This window comes from Ictidomys tridecemlineatus, unplaced genomic scaffold (genome assembly GCF_052094955.1).
Source record: "Ictidomys tridecemlineatus isolate mIctTri1 unplaced genomic scaffold, mIctTri1.hap1 Scaffold_55, whole genome shotgun sequence".
NCBI lineage: Eukaryota > Metazoa > Chordata > Mammalia > Rodentia > Sciuridae > Ictidomys > Ictidomys tridecemlineatus.
Genome location: NW_027523660.1, coordinates 729019 through 749484, shown reverse-complemented (window position 1 = coordinate 749484; position 20466 = coordinate 729019). Strand labels below are relative to the sequence as shown.

The following is a 20466-nucleotide window of genomic DNA, read 5'->3' as shown; positions in this document are numbered from 1 at the left end:
ATGGGAATTGTCTTCATGAAACCTGGCTGGCCAGAGCTTCCTTTCCTGCCCCTGCTGCTCTAAGGCCTCTACTTCTTGTCTGGCCTTCAGCAGGGAATGGCAGCCTCCTCCCCACTGTAGCATACACCACCAGGCAAGTCTCTAGGCAGCGGCTTCACAGCTTCAGACACAAAGCAGCTAAGCAGCAGCATGTATTGAGCACTGCTGGTATGCAAGTGATTGCACCGGACACTGGGGGGTTCTAGGCTGAGCACCAGGCGTTCCTCGGAGAGTTACATTCCATGTGCTTGGAAGGCAGCCACCAACCGAGCCCCAGGTAGGCTAGGAAGGAGGCCGGGGTGAGGCTGTTCGGGAGCCCTGGGCATTTCTGAGCCAGCATCCTGTTCCCCAGCCTGCTGAACAACTACATGATCTGGAACCTGGTGCGGAAAACGAGCTCCTTCCTCGACCAGCGCTTTCAGGACGCCGACAAGAAGTTATGGAAGTCATGTATGGGACCAAGAAGGTGAGCGGCGACAGTGATTCCTGGGTTCATGCTGAGCACCTACTGTGTGCTCTGCCCTGGGGCTGGTAAGACCACTGTACCCTCAGGGCTGTGGCACTTACGAGGGTTGAGTCTAGGAGGAGAATGAAGAGGCCACTGAGGGTCCATCTGGGGTCATGGGAACACTGATGGGGACTTAGGCCCCCAGGGTGGGCAGAGGCTTCTGGAAGGAGGTGGTTATGCCAAGCCAAAGCACAAAGAGGAGTCTTAGCAACTCAGCTGGTTTGCAGAGAAGGTAGTTTCTGTTCTGTCCCTCCAGCTGCTTCCCCGTGGAGATGTCAGCGCTCTCCTTATGTAACTGTGACTCTAAAGGTGGGGACTTCTTCCCCAGAAGCATCAAACACATCAAACACCTGCTCACGAGGGTTCCCTGATTCTTATCCTCCCTGTTTGTGGTCAGGGGAACCCAGTCCAGATCCAGGTTCTCTCAGGGAGCAGGAGTCCCAGGCCCCAGATCCAGTAGGCTCCACCCATCTTAAGTGCCCCCAAACCTCTGCGGCTCCTTTTGTAAGAGGCTTCCAGGCCTCCCTCCCTCCCTCCCTCTCGCCTGGGAAGCTGATGCCAAGAACTCTGATGCCAAGAATGAGGCCTCCCCATCTCACTTACGCATCCAACAAACAGTTACTCCTGCACTGTCACTGTGGGCCAGGCCCCAAGCCCAGTGTGGGAATACCAAGATGGGTGGGATGGATCTGTGCCCAGGAGCCCTGCCTGCCTGGGAGGTGCCAGGGCTGACCTGCCCTCATGTACCTAAGGCTCAGAGAATGGCTGGGAGTGCCCCGGTTGCAGAGCAGGGGACGCTGGGCAGAGATTTGAATGGGAGGTTCTGCTTCTTACCACACAGCCTTGGGCGGGTCACTTAAATGGGGCAGGGACTTGGTCTTCCCGTCTGTGAAAAGGTGATCCCTGGGCTCCGTTTCTTCAGGCCGTAAAGTCGATTCCAAAGGCGGAAGCTTCTGCTGCACGCCTGGCCAGCTGTCCTCGTGCTACCTGCCTACAATCCGCAGATCTTGGTGGGGAGGAGGGACCCCTCTCCACTCCCTGCTGGTGCTCCTCAGGTTACGGTGAAGAGGCTACACGTCGCACAGCCTCCTCAGGGGCCTGCTGGCCCCTCCTTTTCTGCCCGGAGGTGGCCCCCACGTCAGATGAACCTGCCTGACCCTTTCTTGTTTCAAAGAGTTTTCTCCTCATTCCAAAACCTTTGTCGTAGGCAGTCAGAGTGGCCTTTTTGCGGGAAGCCACTGGAGCCAGACTCTCTGGGCTCAAGCCCACCGCAGCACTTACTCCCTGGGTGCTCCCTTTGGGCCAGTGACTTAACCTCTCTGTGCCTCGTTTCTCTCCCTTAGTCTCCCTGGAGCATTCTAGGCGTGCGGGCTGCACACCCTGGGCTCTCAGGCACTCGGTGCTGTCACGGCTGTTGACATCATTACTGCACCTCTGTCTCCTGCTGGATGTTCTGGGCATTTCCACAGAGTCCTCAAGGGCAGGCCCGCCGTTGATTCAGCTCTAAATTCCTGAGACCTGGCACAGTCCCCGAGCAGGGGAGTCACTCAGGGGACAAATACGTGTGTGTAAAGTCAATGGGCTTCTCCAGAGACGCTGGGAAGAAGACAATAAGAATCTGCCCATGATCCAGCCATCAGAGCCTCTGCCCAGCCTCAAAGTTGGAGACTCCCTAGCTGTGACCCAGTATGTGCTTGGCCTCAACATATCCAGGCCAAGTCTGTGTCCAGCTGTGGGCTGCCCAGTGGCTGGCAGGGCGGCAGGCAGGAGGGAGGGGGGAGCCGAAAGCAGCCATTGAAACGGACACAGGTTGGGACAGCTAAGCAGAATCCAGGGGCTACACTTAGACTCGAATGGCCTTCCCTTCCTTCTTGACTAGAAAAAAAAATGTTTTAAGTCATAATTTACATACAATACAGTATTCAGTATACCTGGCCATGGTGGCACACTCTGGTAATTCCAGGGAGACCCTGTCTCAAAATAAAAATTTGAGACATAGACTAGTTTAGTGTGGTGTTAGGGTGGCCCTGGGTTCCATCTATAACACCCCATTAAGAAAGCAAGCCCGCCTAGCATGTGTGATGCCCTGGGTTCAACCCCCAGCACTTAAAAACAATATGCACACACATGTGCATAGAGTGTGGGTGAAGGATACAGTTGGTTGATTTGTGACAATGAAGTCGTGTGTGTGACCACCAGCCCAGTCAGGACAAACAAGGTTTCCGTGACCCAGTTACCCACATGCCCTCGGGCCCCTTCCTACGTCTCCCTGAGGTGCTGCAGATGGGCAGCCGAGTCCTACACTGTCTGCCTGGCCGCCTGTCTCAGTGAGTCTGTGGAATTCGTCATGTTGTGGCATCTCTGAGTAGCTGGTGCTCCGTGCTGCCAAGTAGTATGTCGCTGTAGAAAAACACCACATTTTGTTTATCCATCTGTCTGCCAATGGGCATTTGGGTTGTTCGAAGTAGGGCTGGTGTGAAGCAGGCTGCCCCGAGCTGGTTGTCACGCCTGTTCCTCAGGGTTAAGAGGACCCTGCAGCTGGACCGGTTTACATAAGCAGGGTCATCACACCTGGTCATACACACTGTCCATGGAGGGATGGCCGGGCAGGGGGACAGCGAGGCTGAAACCCTCCCGGTGCTCTTTATCAGCCCATGCTCTGGGGAGCTGCAGCTCAAGGACCATTTCTGGTTCCTACTGAGGTGTCCTGTGGGCTAGCACTGCTTGTGGGTGAGACTGAGGAAGAACCAAATTAAGCCTGGCGCAGTGACACACCTGTGATCCAAGCTGCTGGGGAGACTGAGGCAGGAGGATTGCAAATTCAAGGCCATTCTGGGCAATGAGCATTGAGAGACCCTATCTCAAAATAAAATATAAGGAAAGAGCTAGGGTTGGAGTGGGCATGCGGCTCAGTGGTGAGGCGCTTGCCTGGCATCCTTAGAACATTAAAAAAAAAAAAGCCAACATTGAAGTTTTGTGATGTCACTGTAGCCTTCTCTCTCTAGGAGGCTGTAAATGGGGCTGGGCCCCTGGCCTTCTGGGAAGGTTGCCGTTGCTCAGGTGGACGGGCAGCTTCCCGAGGTACTGCGCCTCCAAGATTCTTTGTGTCCTCCAGGAGGCAGGACCAGGTGGAGTTGGCGGGAGACCCGGATGGAGGACCAGGCATGTCAGAGTTCCCATCCCTGTGGCACCCCTACCCACTGTCACCTACTGGACCAGTGACTGCCCTTACTGAATTTCTGCTTCCTGTCTGTCCAGTGGCCCATCCCTGCCTGCTAGGGGTGCTCAGTGGCAGACCTTCGTGAACTGCCAAGCACAGAGGCTGGTACTCAGGAGACAGTAGATGGTGGCCATGAGGGGTGTCTGTGGACTAAAATAACTTCTGCAGCCAGAAGAGGTTTGTCTCCCTGGAGTTCTGGGGGAAAGCACAGGCCTCCTATGGCGCCACCTCCCAGCCAGGCCTTGGGAGAAGGAGGACTGGCCCTAGTGACCCTCTGCGCTCGTGTTTTCCAGACCTGCCTTCCTCGCTGGAAGTTTTGCATGAGTGACACGGAAAACAACCTGGGCTTTGCCCCGGGCCCCATGTTTGTCAAAGCGACCTTCGCCGAGGACAGCAAGAACATAGTGAGTACCTCCCCTGTGGACAGAGTGGGCATCACATCTGCTGGACCACCCCCCACCCTGCCGCCAGCCTGACAGCCCACACTTTGCTCTGCCCTGGGCCTTTCCTGTTCCAGGCCACAGGATCCTGGGGCCTTCTTTAACTCAGAGGCCGTCTTCTCAGGCTGCAGGGTAGGACTTACTAAATGACTTCCGTGGTTGAGCGCCAGGCCAGTTTGTGTTATTTAATTTGATCTTCCCAGTGACCCCACGAGGCTACCACAGCCATCTCCACCTCCTGGGGCTGTGAAGGACCCCACCAGGTAATGTTGACCTGGAAGTGACATTTTTCTTACTCTGAGGGTGACAGAATTATTCGGGCAGGTACAGGATCATCATGTCTGAGTGCTGGGGAGACAGCCAGCCCCCAGCTCAGATTCTGGCTCTGTCACTTGGCTGGGTGACTTGAGCGGTGTTCTCCCCTCACCTGGGACATGAAAGTAGGGCTGTCCCTTCTGCAGAGGGGTGTTAAATTGTTAAGGTGAGATTGCAATAAATCACCAAGTCGATCTTAAAGCAAGAGACAGGCCAAGGGCCAGGCTGCTAGTCCACACCCTTCCACCCCCTCCCAGGGTTCGAGCACACCTTTTGTAGTCCAAAACCATATTAACGCATAAGTGGCTGTTGCTATGACTCAAAACCATAAACAAACATCATAAGTTCTAAAATCATAAGCAGTAAAGAGGGTGGGCCAAAACGTCCCTAGTCAAGGACAAGTTAAAGAATGGCTACGAACATCTAGACAGTCCACCTCTGACAGGGTAGATTGTCCAAGAAAAATGGGAACTGAAGAGAGGACACTTTTACGTTGTATAAGAATTGCCATCTGTGTCGCCTAACATGCTATGCTAGGCAACCGCTCGCTGATGGGTGCAGAGGCGGAGCTTTTCCATGGGAGAAGCGTTTCTTACATGATGTGGAGTCTCAGGGCAAAATGGAGTCTGTGTGGTCATTGCCCACAAAGCCTGGCCATAACAAAATGAGATGCGACATGTAAAGAACACCTGGCCCAAAATAAGCTACAGTCAATGGCAGCAATTGTTTATCACATCTGCTGAGGCAGAATCTGAATCCAGGTCTGTCTGGCCCCAACCCCACGGCTCTTGCCTTCCCCTTCCCCAGAATCCTTCCATCTTCTATCTTTGGCCCCTGGGTCTGCCCGTGCATCGTCACCCTCAACAGCTGCCATTTGCGCATGAGTGTGGCCTTTCTGAGTGCTCCTCAGATCAAGTTCTCTGGGTGTTAAAGCTCTATTCCATCAAAAAGGATCCCATCAGCCTGAGAGAGGCCATGTCTTCTGGATGGCTCCAAACGAGCATTCCACCATGCTAAAGGCTCCGAAAAGTCCTGCTGTGAACCTTTCTGCTTCCCCAAGGCACATCCAAGCTCATTCAACCACAGAGACCAGTGCACGGAAGGCCCGTCTTGTCTCACGGGATGTCCATGTTAGGAACATGGTCTGGAAGCACAGCCGTGGCCACCCTCTTAGCCCGCTCTGCAGAACCCGAGGCCTTGAGCGTGGGCTCAGTTTGACCTCGGGTCCAGTGTCATCCTGCCTGGGGCACTGGTTGCATCCAGGGGGCCAGTGCCCAGAACTGAGGGTGCAACATCTGTCTCCTCAGGCCAGCGAGATAATCCTGGAGATCAAGAAGGCCTTTGAGGAGAGCCTGAGCACGCTGAAGTGAATGGATGAGGACACCCAGAAGTCAGCCAAGGAGAAGGTGAGGCCGCCCAGGAGCTCGGGCACCCAGGCTTCCTGCACTGGGCGAGAGAAGCAGAGAGAGAGCAGGGCTAGGAGAGACCAGCCTGTCCCCTGGGCACGCATGGATGCTGTCCTGCCTTGTGACCATTGTAGTAGGCTGGGGGCAAAGCCTGAATCCTAGTGTCACACATCTCTTGGCTGAGGGTGGACAGGCAGGAGAGCACGTGCAAGAGAGGTGGACCAAGCCACTGTGGTGCCTGCTCACTCCACAGCTCCCAGTTCCCCAGCAGTGGGGGACGGAGCCTCAGAACCTCATCACCTGCCAAAGGTTCCAACACTTGAACTTTGGGGACACATTTGGAACATAGCAGCTTCCCTTGGGGAAGCAACATTTAATCAGAAACCCAAAAGATTAACTGGGGGCTGGGGTGGTGGCTCAGCGGTAGAGCACTCGCCTCGCCTGTGTGAGGCACTGGGTTCGATCCTCAGCACCATATAAAAGTAAAAAAAAAAAAAGATATAGTGTCCACCTATAACTAAAACATAAATATTTTTTTTTAAAAAAGATAAGTTAGGCAAGGAGGGAATGTTTCCAAAAAGAGATGTGAAAGTCCTAAGTGGGGAGGTGCCTGATCCCCGGCCCCTTGACCTGACCCTGAGCCCAGAGCCCACAGAGCTGGGGCCAGCTGGCCAGCATCGCGGGAACTCAGTTCTGTGTCCCTCCCATCTAGGTGGACGCCATCTACAACATGATAGGCTACCCCAACTTCATTATGGACCCCAAGGAACTGGACAAAGTGTTCAACAACGTGAGTGGCTTACGCCCTGCCATCCCAAGTGCCCACTTGGGGAGGGGCCAAGGTGGGCGGGATGCCCAGGGCTTCTGGAGGCAGGGAGGCTGACCTGGCATCATGACAGCCATCAGGGGATTAGCTCAGTGGGAGAACGCTGGCCTCGCATCATGACTCCAACTGGTTCAACCCAAGCACTACATAAAACTGGGGGCAGGGGGGCTGGGGTTGGCTCAGTGGCAGAGTGCTTGCCTCAGACACGTGAGGCCCTGGGTTCGATCCTCAGAACCACATTAAATAAATAAGAAAATAAAGATATTATGTCCATCTACAACTAAAAATTAAAAAAAAAAGGTCTTGGGGAAGCAGATCCTAAAAGGTACAGCACCACCTGACCCTGAGCCCAGAGCCCACAGGGCTGGGGTCAGCTGGCCAGCATTTCGGCCCTAAAACACCATGGGGTGGGTAGAAAGTGAAGCTCCTCACACCCCGCTCCTGCCCCAGAGTGGCCACCAGTCTTCAGGGTTGTACCCCGACCTCCTCAGAGAAAACTTGGACCTCAAATTTTGACCGTGAGATGGGGATGGGAATGAGGAGGCAGCCATCCCAAATGCACGGTGACACTCCACTGAGGCGGAGGGGGATTGCTGCCTCCCTGCTGCCAGAACCTTCGGCACATCACCCCTTTAAGTGGGTTGTGATTTTGCCCCAAATGATAGTTTCCTATCTTCTCATGAGTGAAATTTCTGAAATTCAGGCATTTTTAAAATTATAATAACCTCTCGTCATGGTTCTATTTAAAACCTAAGACTATTAAAATTACTTCTGAGAATAGGAGACTCATTCCACAGCCATGTTTCTTGAGAATAATTTCAGACACCCCAGGGTCATCATGATGCAAGACCCAGAGTCTCCTGGAGATAGCTCAGGCAGGGCCCACAGGACAGTGTTTTATCGCAGCCCTTGGGTACACCGTAAAGATCTGGAGTGGACCTGGGGGAGGGCTTTGCACCTGTCAGGAGCTGAGAGGCCTTGCCCAGGGGTGGGGGTGTGATAACACCTGTCCCCTTACATTTCAGAGCTAGATTCCAGTGTGGTTCATTAAAACTGTGCTGTCCAATTTGTTAGCTACCAGCCATGGGGGGGCTATTTAATTCATCAAAACTTAAGTTAATTAAAATTTAATTACACTAGCACATTTGAGATGCTCGGTAGCCACCTGTCACCAGGGTCTACCATATTGGCCAGGGTGGGTATAGAATACACGGAGAACACACCCATCGTCACAGTCCTGCAGGACAGTGATGGAGATACTTCTTGCCCAAGGGAACCACTACTGGGGCATCCTGCAGCACTGTGACACTGTCAGGCGCCTGAAGGAGACAGTTGTTGCTGGGCCCAGCAGGTTAGAGGCTCCGGAGGGGCGGAGCCTGCAGCTCCAAGCCCACACTCTGGCCCTGGGCCTGCTGACCCATCCCTTCACCTCGAGGGGTCTGTTTCTGAGTTTCCTCTGGGCATGCTCCCATCCTGTGTCTCTGCTTCTTTCTTCAGTACAAGGCAGTTCCAGACCTCTACTTTGAGACCGCCATGCGATTTTTCAACTTCTCATGGAGGGTCACCGCTGACCAGCTCAGGAAAGCCCCCAACAGAGACCAGTGAGTCCCTCAGGCCCGGCCAGGAAGGCCTTGGTTCCCCACCATGGGGATGCACCCCGCTGAGCTTGCCTTCCCCACCCACTATCAGGTGCCAGGTATGACTGTCACAGAGGCCCTCTTTTCAAATTAAGAAACCAAAAGCCGCTGGGTACGGTGGCCCATGTCTGTAATCCCAGCAGCTCAAGAGGCTGAGGCAAGGGGATCGCAAGTTCAAAGTCAGCCTCAGCAACGGCGAGGCGCTAAGCAACTCAATGAGACCCTGTTTCTAAATAAAATACAAAAGAGGCCTGGGGATGTGGCCCAGTGGTCGAGTGCCCCTGAGTTCAATCCCCAGAACCCTCTGCAAAAAAAGCCAGAATAGAGCCCATTCTGGCCCCAGTCTGTGTGCCGCAGTGCCCAGCCTGTTGGCAGAGTGAACCTGGCCTCTGAGGCCGAGGAGGCCTGGCACCACATCCCAGCTTCATGGCTTCCGCATTCAGAGCCTTCATTTCATTATCTTCGAAGTAGATGGGAAGGGAAGTGGTTCTGGGGTCATTAAAGCAATCCAGTGTGGGAACTGGGGAGAGCCAGGCCCTGAGAAGAGGCCCTCTGCATGCGTGAATGTCCCATAACTCCTCACAAACAGGAGCAGTGGTTTCTCCCACTGTCTCCTTGAGAGCTGGGGAAGGTTCTAGATGGGTGCTAATAACCAAGCACATGAACACTGCAAATCCCACTGTGCATCAGTGTTCCTTAGGGAGCAGTTTCAAAAATAGTCTCCTAGGATGAGGGTGTAGCTCAGTGGTAGAGTACAGCCTAGTACTTGAGACCCTGGGTTCCCTCCCCAGCACTGCCAAAAATGTGGGTGTGGGTGTAGGGGTTGCCTCCTGATGTTTTTTTTTTGTTGTTGTTGTTATGGTGGTGTTTGGTTGTGGGGGCTTTTGCAGTGGGGGTAGGGAGTTCCTGGGGATTGAACCCAGGAGTGCTTTATCACTGGGCTAAATTCCCAGCCCTTTTTTATTTTTTATCTTGAGACAGGGTTTGACTAAGTTGCTGAGAGCCTCACTAGGTTGCTGAAGTTGGCCTTGAACATGTGATTCTCCTGCCTCTACCTCCCAAATTGCTGGATTACAGTTGGGCACCACTGCACCTGGCCATAGCCTAACTTCTACCCCAGATCTTAAGTCAGAATAATCTGGAGAAAGACCCTTCTTTTTAAAATGGTCTCCCCAGGAAAGTTAGATATAGTCAGCCCAGTACTCCCTCCACTCCTGAAACAGGATAAATCTTACCAAAAGTCAGAACGAGTCCTCTTTGCCTCTGGCGCCCTCTTGTGGGCAATGGAGGTTCAAACATCCTTTTCCTCCAAGTTTTCTATTGTCAACCAGGGTCCCCCTAACAAACAAGAAGGTAGGTGGGCCTTCACCTTCAGAATATGGCACAGACACTACTGCCAATTTACCCGGATTTTTAAATTTTAGATTAAAATTTTTCACTTAAACTTATCTTCTAGCCAGACACAGCAGTATTCATCTACAATCCAAGCTACGCAGGTGGCTGAGGCAGAAGGAGCCAAAGTTCAAGGCCAGCCTAGGCAATTTAGCAAAGTAAAAAATAAGGGCAAGGGATGAAGCCCAGTGATAGAGCACCCCTGGGTTCAGTCCCCAAGGAAGGAAAGATTAATACAGTGTGGAAAATCTGAACCAGTCGTGGTGGTGCACACCTGTAATCCCAGTGGCTCAGGAGGCATGGGCAGAAGTTCAAAGCCAGCCTCAGCAAAAGTGAGGTACTAAGCAACTCAGTGAGACCCTGTCTCTAAATACAATACAATATATAGCTGGGCTGGGGCTCAGTGGTCATGTGCCCTGAGGTCAATTCCCATTAGCCTCCTTGCCCCCCCTTCCAAAAAATACAATATGAAAAATCTGAAAACTTATCCATGAACTTTTCATACCCTGTACACTAAAATCATTGATCTGTCTTGCACTTTTTGGATTTTTACATAATCATGGCCTCATGCATTGGTCCTTTGGAAAATAGCGTTTTGCCAGGCATGGTAGCACATACCTGCAATCACAGCAGCTAAGGAGGCTGAGTCAGAGGGATCATGAGTTCAAAGCCAGCCTCAGCAACTTACCAAGGCCCTAAGCAACTCAGCAAGACCCTGTCTCTAAATACTATATTAAAAAGGGCTGAGGATGTGGCTCAGTGGTTACACACCCTGGGTTCAGTCCCCAGTATGAAAAAAAAAAAAAACAGAAAAGAAAAAAAATCGTGGTTCCACTAAGATTTACAGATTTCCCACTCTCATATACTGCAGCCCAAAAAAAATTTTTTTTCACATTAGTTAACATAGTTGACCTCCTGAGAAAAGTCTTAAAGTACTATCAAATTCATGATGGTCAATACAACTTTTCCAAAATTTTAATTTTTCTTTAAAACTTTAGTTTTTTTGAAACCTCAGATTTTTATCATTGGTAGTAAATGACAAAATGTGAATTATTTCCCCTGAGGTGCTAAGCTTCCCTTTTCATTTTCAAGAACATGTCTGCCTAGTTGCCCAAGTCCAAAATTCCATGGCTGGTCAGTCATCCGAAGAGGATGAGAGAGGCCTGAAGCACCACGTGGGTATTCCCCCATTGGTCACACGAGATATTAAATACTGGTACTTGGGGGCCGAGATTTAATGGAATTAATAGTTAGGCTACTTTTTCCTGGGTGTTGTCAATGAAAATGACTGGCTGGTTTGTTTTGGTTGGAGCACCTTCTGGGGAAGGAGAGGTGGCCGCTAGGACTTGCCTGGCTCCCTGCCTAGGCGGCAGCAGTGTCATCCACAGTTGCTTTTGTACCATGATGCACATCTCAACACGTGGCAGAGGCAAAGTGTCTCAGTGTTATAATGAAGATAGTTTTGACATCATAAACCAAAGGATCTTGGGGACTGTCCACAGACCACACCTTAGAATAGTTTCTAGACACATTTCAAGCCTCAAAAATAACCTCAGTTCAATATCTGATGGTCCCTCTTGCTGTCTGTGAGCGCCTCGGTGTGGCATCCTCTGAGGTGATATCTCTGATTTATAGACATTCAGGTGTTTTCTAGTTTTCCCCTCAGAAACAGTGCTGCCCGATGTCCTTGTGCTGACTTGGGCCCCGGGTCAAGGAGAACCCACTGGAGTTCCACTCCGCCCACCGCCTGGGCTCTCTCGCACCTGTTGCTTGCAGGTGGAGCATGACCCCGCCCATGGTGAACGCTTACTACTCGCCCACCAAGAACGAGATCGTGTTTCCGGCTGGGATCCTGCAGGCACCCTTCTACACCCGCTCCTTGCCCAAGTAGGCCATCTCTGGTGCTGGTGCCCCAATGGGTCCCCTGCCCCTTAGCCAGCCCTGTGTCTGCAGCTGACCCTGACAGCCATCTTACTGAGCCATCTGCGCCCCAGTGGCCAGGTGGCCTAGGATTGCAGCGTCGTGGGTGCAGAATGCAGCAGCCCCCGTCCCCTGCCTTCCCTCCAGGGGTCTCTGGGGCCGAAAGCTCCTGCAACTGGGGAACGTGGCACAGTTGTGCAGTCAAGAGCCCCATGTGGGAAATATTGCTGTGACAGTGGCTTAGAGCAGTCACAGCCAGGGAGTTGGCAGGAAAGGGCGCTGTCTTAGAAGCTGGACTCCTGGGATGACCGTGTAGAGCTTGGGAAGAGGTGCTGGCCCATTCCCAGGCTTTGTTTGCTTTAAAGCTTAACTGCTAGTCTGTGGTAGGGGACAGTGATCCTCTAGAGTGTCCAGCACGTGCATATCACCCACAGGGCACAGCTGGCTCCCTTAGACTGCCCAGCCTCCCACTGTCTCCAGGGCTGTGTCCCACAGAGCCCCGAGAGACTCTGCTACATCTCAGGCCCAAGAAGTGAGGGCCACATGACAGGGCAGGAGCCAGAGGCCTTGCTCTCACTTTGTGTTTTTCCCTCCAGGGCCTTAAACTTTGGTGGCATTGGTGTCGTCGTGGGCCATGAGCTGACTCACGCTTTTGATGATCAAGGTACAGGTTCCTTGGGGTCCCTCCAGACAGAGCCCATCAGCTTCTTAGCCCTGCTGCCTCTGCTCCCTGGGACTTAGCTTTGGAGAGAAGGACCAGAGTCTAAACCCTGGCTCAGCCGCTTGCCAAATGCTCTCAACTCGGCAAATTATGTCATTCTCCAAGCCTCCTTATCTGCAAAATGGGTGCAACAGATCCAGGTGGGGGTGGAGAGGATCGTGTGAAGACTATAGCAAGCACCTTCTGCAGGGTGCTGGGTGCTCGGTGCTCAGTGGGAATCAGAGACGTGGAAGTCACACCCTCCTCAGTAGCTAATGTCCAGGGTCTTCCTCAACTGCCCCCTGCTTGGGAGAAGAAGGAAGTGGCAGAGACCCTGGAGACCAGGCCTGTCATGTGCTCCTGATTCTGTCAACTCCACTGGCCCCTTGCTGGCCTCCATTCCTTGGGATCCGAGGCCCTTGGCCAGTGGAGATCCACCCCGCGCCTCGAGCCTTTGCACAGCTGCTCAGCCGCCTGCCTGGCCACTTTCCCCCACCCTCTCCCACTCGGTCTGGCCCGTCCTCTGGCCCTCTGATGGACATCCTGTCCCTGTGCAGGCTGGAGGGTGGGGGTCAGACAGAGGAACCCACTTGTCACTGGGAGGGAAGAAGAGCGATAGCAGGGACAGGTCCCCCGGTGCCACTCCTGCGCTCCAACCACAGGGTGGAAGTATGACAAGGACGGGAACCTCCGGCCCTGGTGGAAGAACTCCTCTGTGGAGGCCTTCAAGCAGCAGACGGAGTGCATGGTGGAGCAGTATAGCAGCTACAGCATGAATGGGGAGCCCAAGAACGGCCGCCACACCCTTGGGGAGAACATCACAGACAATGGGGGCCTCAAGGCGGCCTATCAGGTGGGTCTGCTCCCCCTGTGCACCTGTCCAGGTCCACATCTGTCCACATGCCTCATCAGTAGGTCAGTGTAGAGACGCCTGGCAAACTGCAAGAGTGCTGTGCCTCAGTTTCCTCATCTGTCGGTGGGGATGGGGAGGACGTGAGCACTGACTGTGGATGCAGAGCCTGAGCCGGGTGCCCAAGGCCTTCTGCTTGGAGACCACCTGCCTGAGAGACCCGGGAGAGAGCCAGGGTGGGGTCCACCTGCAGAGCTGGCCCCTTCTTACCTTTGAGGGGGAACCCACTGCCAGGTAGGGCAGCAGGGCCCAGGAGGACACTGAGCACAGAGCCAGTTCTGGGTTCTGATCCTAGTCTAGAGTAAGTGGCTACCATCTGAGCTCATTGGCTTGGCTCTGAGCCCCTGACCTTCACCCTCAGGTGGCCAGAGGTGAAAGCAAGTGACTCTCATACAGGTCCCAGCCCGAGAGGCAGCCTGGCAACTCACCAAGGAAAAAGGGCCAGGGGCAGGGGGTGGTGGAAGGAGTGGGAAGCAAGGGCCTCTGTCACTGAGAAAGGAGCTTGGTTCTATTCTGGTGACAGTGGGAGCCACTACAGGGTCAAACCAGAGACATGATATAAATCCTTCTTTAAGGCAGGTCTGCAAGCCCGCAGCCCGTGGGCAAATCCAGCCCCAGTCTGTCCCTGTAGGTTTGGGAGACCTGGCCACACTGTGTCCACAGGTTGCCTGTGGCTACTTTTGCACTCTGAACGCTGAGGAGGATAGTTCAACAGGGACCGGTAGCCCCAAAGCTGGAACATCTACTCCGGCCCTCACAGAGGAGGTCTGCCAACACCCGCCCTAGACGGTTTGCCACATGAGGAGGGGACCAGGCTTGTGTCCTTGATTCCTCTGAGTCAGGGCGACCCGTTGGAAGCTGTTGTGTGGTTACCCAGGCAAGAGGCCGTGTGGAACAGGGGGAAGGGTGAGGAGGGTCAGATTTGAGTGTTTGGCTTGGCTGGAAGAGTTGGGGGGCACTCTGGGTTTTGAGCCTGAGTAACTAGGAGGGTGGTGGTGCCATCGTATGGTGGCAGGTTTGGTGAGGGTACGTGTGTGTGTGACTTATTCCTTCTGTGCCATGCTGAGTTGGATGTGACCTTGGGTGTCCAGCTAAGGCAGTTGAATATCCAGATCAGGGAAGAGGCTGGCGCCAAAGTGCACATTGGAGAGCTATGGGCATTGTATGGCGTTTTAGGCCTTGGGGTAGATTGCACTCCCCTTTAGGGAGGGAGCAGAGAAAGAGGAGGGATCCTCCAGGCTGAGCCGAAGCCCAAACCCCAGAAACCAGCCCCGGCCTGCACACTAGCCCCTCGCCCCTGTGTCTTGGCTGCCCTCAACCTCTGGCCTTCTCTCCTCCCAGGCTTACCAGAACTGGGTAAAGAAGAATGGGGAGGAGCAGACCTTGCCCACGCTGGGTCTCACCAATGACCAGCTCTTCTTCCTGGGGTTTGCACAGGTGAGTTCATTAGGGGAACAGGTACAGGTCCCCTCCGATCACCAGCTCCCTAACTCATCCGACCATCTTCAGGTCATTACCCTGTGAGGAGGTGAGCTTCCTGTCATTAGAGAGATTCAAGGAAGGGCCAAGAAAGAATACTAGTATCCTGTATGTGGTGGAGTAGGCCCCTCCTGGTTCTGGTTTTCTAGAAACTTCTTAACATAGCCAGACACGGTAATGCATGCCTATAATCCCAGCTCCTTGGGAAGCTGAGACAGGAGGATCACAAGTTCGAGGTCAGCCTCAGCAACTTAGCAAGACCCTATCTGAAAATAGAAAATGAAAAGGGTTGGGATGTAGCTCAGTGAGAGAGCAGCCCTGGGTTCAGTCCCCAGAACCAGGGGAGAAAGAAATCAAGACCCACCAGGTCGGCACTTGAGTTGGCCTTCAGTTGATTCCCAGAGCTGCTTCTCGAGAGAGTGTCCTGCCCAGGAAAGAGGAGATCTGGACTAAATCCAAGATTTGTAAAGTAGAGTTTGGGCAGAATCCCAGCCTGGTATGTTGGCATCAGACAGAGACCCGGCTCTGGCTGAAGAGACACAGCTCGGTGACACCTGCGTCAGAGAGGGGCACAGGCGCACACCAGCCTCCCCTCCGACCCACCCACGGGCCTTCCTGACTCCTTGGGGTGTGAGCACCAGGTGAGGGTTTATTCCACCCCTGCACAGTGACCCCAGCTTCTCCCCCTTGTTCCCTCAAAGGTCTGGTGCTCTGTCCGTACGCCCGAGAGCTCCCACGAAGGCCTCATCACCGACCCCCACAGCCCCTCCCGCTTCAGGGTCATCGGCTCCCTCTCCAATTCCAAAGAGTTCTCAGAACACTTCCACTGCCCCCTTGGGTCACCCATGAACCCTCGTCACAAATGTGAAGTCTGGTAAAGGGCAGAGCACAGAGAGCCAAGACGGAGGAGAGGAAGGGGCTGAGGACGAGCCCCAAGGGGAGGCTGCCGAGTCTGCCCCTCCTTCCAGCCCCTTGGCCGCCCAGGGCCCCTTCCCCGAACTGGAGGGTTTGCAGCCAGCACTGGGCCAGGTGGGAGTCCTCCGCATACCCAAGTTGCTCCCCTGTGCAGACCGGCGTCCCAGCATGCACCAGCTCCAGTGGGCATTCGGGTATTGGGCTGGTGGCTCACCAGGCCTGGGCCCCACAGCAACAAGGGCCAGGGGACACAGCCCCCTCACCCACATCCAGCACCACATAGACCACAATTACCACTGTGTCAAATGCTTTAAGATATATTTTTTGGGGGAACTATTTTTTAAACATTGTGGAATACACTGGAAATCTTCAGGGAAAAATGCATTTAAAACACTTTTTTTTTTTGCAGGAAGGATTGTTATATATATTATGTTTTCTTTTTCTTTTTTTTTCCTAAATAACCTGTGGACAAGGAAGCCCCACTGATTTACCCCCTCACTGCAAGGCTGGGCTGAGGCAGGGACACACACACACCTGCCCCAGGCCACTAAGCAAATCCTCTGACTGTGGTGACTACTGCATGGCTACCCACAGACAGGAAATGTGGGAGCCAGGCAGAGGCCCAGTTTATGGCCAGCTGCTCTCAGCTTGCTGCCCCTGCCCCCAGAGTTCAACCATGGAAACCCCAGCAAGGAAGACCTCATCCCCACAGTCACAGCAGGGGACTGATGGCTATGGCAGATGAAGCCAGGTCAGGGTCCCCAGCATAGTCTGAGGGCACCCAAGCGCCCTGGATCTAGAGCACAGGGCCCTCCAGCACCAGATGCACGCAGCTGCCCATAGACCTTCTCTTTTGGCCCTTCCTCTTCGGGTCACCCCGCGGGACCTGTTGCTTCTCTGTAGCAACCCACCACCCCAGCCATTCTGGGCTCTGCCTTGCAGGATCCCTCTCCCCCAAGGGAAGGGGGAAAGAGACTGCCATTCTTGTCTGCAGAAGGGTCCAGATCCTCCCCTGAGCCCCGTCCTCAGCCCCCAGCCTGATCAGCTTCCAGACCAGTTCTCTAGTGCCTTATCTGAGGCTGCGGCCTGGGCCGTGCTGAGGAGATGACCCCTGCCCCAGTGGCTCCTGGCCTCTTCAGTGGAGCCCCCAAGTGTCCTGATTGGAACCCAAGGCCATACTCCCACTCCTGATGCTCACAGGGCCACCCCTCAGCCCCCAGGAGCTCTGGCCTGCAGGACTGTGGCCCTGGGTAGTAGAAGGTAGATGCCGCTGCCCTCGCCCTGGGCTCCAGCCATCAAGGCCCCTGGTGTAGATCAGGACGGCCCCTGCAGCTGGACAGGCTCCCCTCCTTAGACAGGAGGCTAAGGGAAGGGTTCCTCAGCGCAGTCTGGCCCGTGGAGTCAAGAGACCAAGAAGGTCACCCCTTCCTAGAGGCCACAGCTCCTTCCAACAGCGGATCCTCAGGCTCCACCAGGTAGGTGGACCCAACTGCAGCCGCACAGCAGCTCCTGTGGAGAGACCAGGCCCTGCCCCATGGTGCGCCCCTTACCGAGGAAGCCTTGTCCAAGAGGCACAGACAGCTCGGGTCAGCAGGAGGCTTGTGAGTGGACTCCAGGTGAGGCTCCTGTTCCTCACAAACAAGTTCAAGGCCTGGGAGGTCTTTGGGAGAAAGAGAAGAAGGAACCAGGGAAGGAGCTAGAGCCAGCCACCTGGGAGGAGGGCCTTTTCCGTCCCTGCGCCTCCCTGTGCCTCCGCTGCCCCACCCTCCTGCCTTCCCCAGGGAAGGGTGGTCCAGGAAACTGTCAGTGCTACCAGCCAGACACAAGTGTCTTGGGCTGGAGTCTAGCCAGAGGGAATGGAGATGGCACTCCTCGTCAGGATGTGCGGGGCAGGGGGAGAAGTCCAGGCCCACGCAGAGGCAGCGTCCCCACTCCCATTGCCCCTCCACAGTGTCAAGGCCAAGGGGAGATGGGCAGCTGCACTCACAAGACCAGGGGAGCCTCGGGCTTGCTTCTCTGTGGGCACTTGGGTGTGGGATTTGGAGGTGGGAATCTATTTTTTGTATTATGTTTTGTGCTACTGTAGTTTTGTGTGTCACCATTGTAATTAAAATAAAGTACTTGTATCAAGAGCCACTTGTGTCTGAGTGTCCTTCCAGGGTGCTGTGCATCCTTTGGAACCACAAGAAAGCCCCAGCCAGCCCAGAGCGGCCCACCCTAGCCTCACTAGGAAGAGGCTTTGGACCCTGAGGAACAGCTGGAGCTTCCTCCTGCCTGCACCCACCTAGCCGGCACCCCCACAGCCAGCCAGGCTTCATGGGCAGGCTTGTGTGCACCCCCTACCCGTGAGAATGATGCATCTCATGGCCTGGGCCCAAGGGGCTCCCTGGTCAACGTCATCTTTCCATTATCTCAGAGCAAAAGAGTTTCTGAATCTCAGATGCTTGGGCAGGGCAGGCAGGAAATTCAAAGAGGTCCAAAAAACAGCCTCCGCTGGCTTTTAAATGCGTTCTTCCTGCTGCCTGGAATGTTCTGACTTCCCCACCTGGTGAACTCCTACCATCCTTCAGTGCCCCATTCACCATCACCTCCTCTAGGAAGCTTCAGGTCTGCATGGGGGCTCACACAGGCTTTCCTCTCCTTCCAGAGGGTATTAGTTTACTAGGACTGTTGTAACTAGGTACCACAAACACGGTGGCCTACACGACAATTGAGGTGTTGGCCACCCAAGTCTCTGGGGTTACGGGTGTGGGTCACCAAGCCCGGCCTGACTCTACCTGTCTTTAAAAGGAGTAGGTCATTTCTCTGTTTCTCTGGCTATAAGACCTACAATGTACTCTCTTCTTCTGTCTTGGTAACCATCAGGTATGGGTGACAGTGAGGATGCCAGAGAGAGTGATATGCTTTGAGCTCAGATTGTCCCCATGAGGTGCAAAGGGGCCTGGGAGGCCCATAGGCCCCAGTGTCTCTCTCTGGGGCAGCTGGGAGAGCCCCCTCCCCTCCACCTCTTGTCCTCAGGAGAGCAGCCTGTTAAAAGAGCAGGTCCCTCTCTGTCACTGGCTCCTACCTCTTGTGTTTGACCCTGTTGTGTCCTGTTTGTTTTGTCTGGGGCAGTGCCAGGATTAACCAGGCCTCAGGCTGCAAGCGCCCCACTGAGCAACACCCCAGGCCTCCAGCTTCTTTCTGGAGCCCAAACAGGCCAAGCCCTTTCCCACTGAGGCTCTGGGTCCCTTTTGTCCTTCAGGCTGGAATGTTCTCTGCACAGAGGGCACACCCCTCCCCAGCAGGATGGATGCATGAATTCTGTTTAGACCCGCCATGAGTCACGTGCCTATTGGAGTGCAGCCATGTGCAAGAGTTCTCACCCACCTCCTCTGGAGCTCACAGTCTGTGGGACAGAGAATTTCTCAGCCCTGATGCTCAGAGGAGGTGTCATTCGGGGACACTAGGTTGCAGGGCAGGAAGTGGCTGAGTTGGGTTCTGAACCCAGGCCACTCGCTTGGAAAACATGAGAAGCCGCTAGAAACAGAATGCCCCAGGGATGCCACGTGTGCAGAACATGCATGCGCGTACACACACGCACACACACACACACACACACACGCATGAAGGCACAGGATGGAGGAGCTGGCTGCTGCCCATCCTTTTCCCAAGAAGGGAGCTTTTAGCCACCCTTCCCCCAGCCCTGGGCCTGCAGATGCCCTCCCTCCAGACAGGCCACCTCCCAGGGACTAAGGACAGGCTCCTTCCTCCCCGGGCTGGGGTCCAAGCGCCCCTTGCCGTTCCCATCTTCCTAGATCCTCGCCCAACCTTGTTCTCCCCCCCAAGCAGGACTTGAAACCCCAGCCTGGCCCTTCAGACTTCTCCTGACACATGTGGAAACACACAGGATGTAACTTGGGAACAGCTGGAAAAAGTAAGCAATCTGTAACAATCGTGTAAGCAGAAGGGCCTGCAGAGGCTTCTGAAAGGGTGTGGGAGCAGGGGGTTAGGACAGACTTTAAACTTGTAAAGAGTTTGGTCCACTGAAGAGCCCAACCAGAACTTGGAAAACCTCAGAAGAGAAAACTGAGAAACTTTACCAAAGACCGTCAGAGAATGCCCTTGAGCACCCTGCCGGTGGGCGGAAAATTCCAATGTAATATTCAATGCCAGCTCTCCCAAAATTAATGTGTGATTTCAGCGTACTCTCAGCCAAAACCCCAAGATCATTTTGCATAGAATTTGACGAGCTGCTTCACATGAAAGGGAAAAAGCACAATCAGGACAATTCTGAAAAAAAAAAATTGAAACAACGAAGGAGCTATATTCCATATGTAAATATTTATAAAGCAATGGTAAATGAGAGCTGCTGTAGGTTAGGAACAGGTACCAAACTGGAATAGACCAGAAGCCAGAGACAACCCTGCACATATATAGGAATTAGTGTAAGATAGAGGAAGCACTTCGTGAGTGGAGAAATGAACCATTTAATAAATGGTGTTGGGGGATCCATTTGAGAAAAACTGAATTTAGATGGAATTTCTTCCTACTGTGTACATCAGTAAGTTCTCTATGCATTAGAAACCTAAACAGACTAAAATTATAAATGTATTAGATAAAATATAACAATCTGTTTATAACTTTGGATTAGCAAAACCACCTTTTTTAGCATTTATTGTTACTGTAATTGGACACACAATACCTGTATTTCTTTTTCTTTTTTAATTAAAATACCTTTATTTTTAATTTTTTTTATTTTCATATGGTGCTGAGAATT

The 20466-nt window shown here is 53.6% G+C and overlaps 1 pseudogene across 1 annotated transcript in view; it reads left to right on the top strand.

The window, feature by feature from the left end:
• LOC144374023 (endothelin-converting enzyme 1-like) overlaps positions 1 to 17843 on the top strand; it is a 39951-nt pseudogene extending 22108 nt beyond the window's left edge. Inside the window, exons 8-17 of the transcript XR_013433565.1 lie at positions 392 to 505; positions 4061 to 4171; positions 5830 to 5928; positions 6641 to 6718; positions 8252 to 8355; positions 11560 to 11670; positions 12300 to 12367; positions 13066 to 13256; positions 14655 to 14750; positions 15494 to 17843. The product of XR_013433565.1 is annotated as an endothelin-converting enzyme 1-like (transcript). The remainder of the gene's footprint in view (positions 1 to 391; positions 506 to 4060; positions 4172 to 5829; positions 5929 to 6640; positions 6719 to 8251; positions 8356 to 11559; positions 11671 to 12299; positions 12368 to 13065; positions 13257 to 14654; positions 14751 to 15493) is intronic.
• The last annotated feature ends 2623 nt before the right edge of the window (positions 17844 to 20466 follow it).